The sequence below is a fragment of the Meleagris gallopavo genome, chromosome 13, assembly GCF_000146605.3.
Source record: "Meleagris gallopavo isolate NT-WF06-2002-E0010 breed Aviagen turkey brand Nicholas breeding stock chromosome 13, Turkey_5.1, whole genome shotgun sequence".
Taxonomy (NCBI): Eukaryota; Metazoa; Chordata; class Aves; order Galliformes; family Phasianidae; genus Meleagris; species Meleagris gallopavo.
Genome location: NC_015023.2, coordinates 10,658,275 through 10,660,527, shown reverse-complemented (window position 1 = coordinate 10,660,527; position 2,253 = coordinate 10,658,275).

Below are 2,253 nucleotides of genomic sequence, written 5' to 3'. Positions count from 1 at the left end.
GTGCCCGGCTGACGGTGCCCTCGTGTCCCGCAGGCCGTGTACGCCGCGATCAACCTGCTGCTGTTCTACTCGACCGCCTCCGCGTGGACGTGGGTGAGTGTCCGCAGCCCTGACCCGGCTCCCGGGCCGGCCGCTCGGCGTCTCACGGTCCCCGTTCTCGTGGCAGCTGGCGTTCGCGTTCAGCTCGGCGGTGTACGGCGCCAGCTACCGCTCCATGAGCTCCATGGCACGGCCGGCGTTCGCGGATGACGGCAGCCTCGCGGACGGCGGGATCGACCTGAACATGGAGCAGGGGATGGCAGAGTGAGTGTCCTCACCCGCACGAGCCCAGGTGAGCGGGGCCTGCAGCCCCAGCCCGGAGCGTGCCCCACTTCTCCCTGTCTGAGCCGGGCTGCCTCAGTGCTAATCCGGTCGTTTCCAGGCTGTAAACCTCCTTGCTTTGGCCCTTTCTGCCCTCCTGTAGTTGTGCACGGTGCCCGTTTGACCTTCCTGGTGCTGGACCGCTGTCTTTTCCTTGCTTGAGGAGCAGCCGGCAGTAATTCCTGCTTGGTGATGTTAGGAAAAAAATAGAGATAATAATAGAGGCGTGCTGCTGCAGCTTCTTATCTCACAGTCAAGGCATTGTCTGCCCAAGGGAGCAGCTTGGTTTCACATCTTTCTGGAAGGAGCACAAATTCATAGAATCGTAGAATGGTTTGGGTTGGAAGGGAGCTCAAGGATCACGAAGCTCCAACCCCCTGCCGCATGCAGGGCCACCAACCTCCACATTTCATAGCAGCCCAGGCTGCCCAGGGCCCCATCCAACCTGGCCTTGAACACCTCCAGGGATGGACGGGGCATCCACAGCCTCTCTGGGCAGCTGTTCCAGCACCTCACCACTCTCTGAGTACAGAACTTCCCCTGACATCCAACCTCAAGCTTCCCTCCCTCAACTTCAAACCATTTCCCCTCGTCCTGCAGTTATCTGCCCTTTCCAAGAGTTGATTCCCCTCCTGTCTGTAGGCTCCCTTTAGGTACTGAAGGCTGCACTGAGGTCACCCCGCAGCTTCTCTTCTCCAGGCTGAACGAGCCCAGCTCCCTCAGCCTGTCTTCATAGCGGAGGTGCTGCAGCCCCCTGATCATCTTTGTGACCCTTCTCTGGACCATCTCCAACAAATCACTTCTTGCAGTGTGCTGGGGAGCCCCCAGGGCCCCTGAGGTGGAAACACTCCTTGTTGTGCTATGGAAACAAGCTGGGAGTGGGGAATGGCATCCTGGAAGAGCAACGTGTGCTTTACTAAGGACGGCTGGCAGGAAGAGTTCATTCATGGAGGTGCTGGAGCAGGTCCAAAGAAGGGCAGCAAGGCTGGGGGAGAGCTTGGAGAGTGTGCCCTGTGAGGAGGGCAATGAGGAGACCTTATTGCTCTCTTCGAATACCTGAAAGGTGATTGCAGCAGAGCAGGGCTGGTCTCTTCTCACTGCTGACAGGTGACAGGACGAGGGGAAATGGCCTCAAGTTGCAGCAGGGGAGGTTTAGGTAGGATATCAGGAAAAACTTCTTTACAGAAAGGGCTGTTAAGCACTGGAATGGGCTGCCCGGGGAGGTGGATGAGACAGCATCCTTGGATGTGTTTAAAAACCGTTTGGATGTGGTGCTCAGGGACATGACTTAGCGGGGGGATGTCAGAGTTGGGGTAATACGGTCAGGTTGCGGTTAGACTCGATGATCTTCAAGGTCCAACCGGACCGATTCTACGGTTCTGTGGTTCCCGCTGCACGGCGGGGGAGCTGGGAAAGAGACTGGAAACAGCCTCGGGAGCGCCTGAGATGCTCCTGAGAGCGGATGGCCGCCCTGAGAGCTGCGGTGCCCGAGGACGCTGCCAACCGCACTGAGCCTCAGCACCCGACCCCGCGGCTCCGGGACGCCCCGAGGCGCCGTGACCCCCATCACGGGCGGCCCCTCCCCGCTCTCCGAAGGCACCAATAGCCCCAGTCCCCGACTGAAGCTGAAGGCCGCCATCCCCGCCCCGCGGGCGGAGCCGGAAGGGGCAGCGCGGAGCGGAGCGGCCATGGCGGTGAGCGGCGGGGCAGGGAGGGGAAGGGGAGAAGGGGGGGGAGGAGGAGAAGGAGGAGAGCGGTGCGGGCCGCTGACCGCCTGTCTCGGCCCCGCAGCCCAAAGGGAAGGCGGGCACGAAGGGCAAGAAGCAGATCTTCGAGGAGAACCGCGAGACGCTGCGCTTTTACCTCCGCATCATCCTCGGGGCTTCCGTGAGT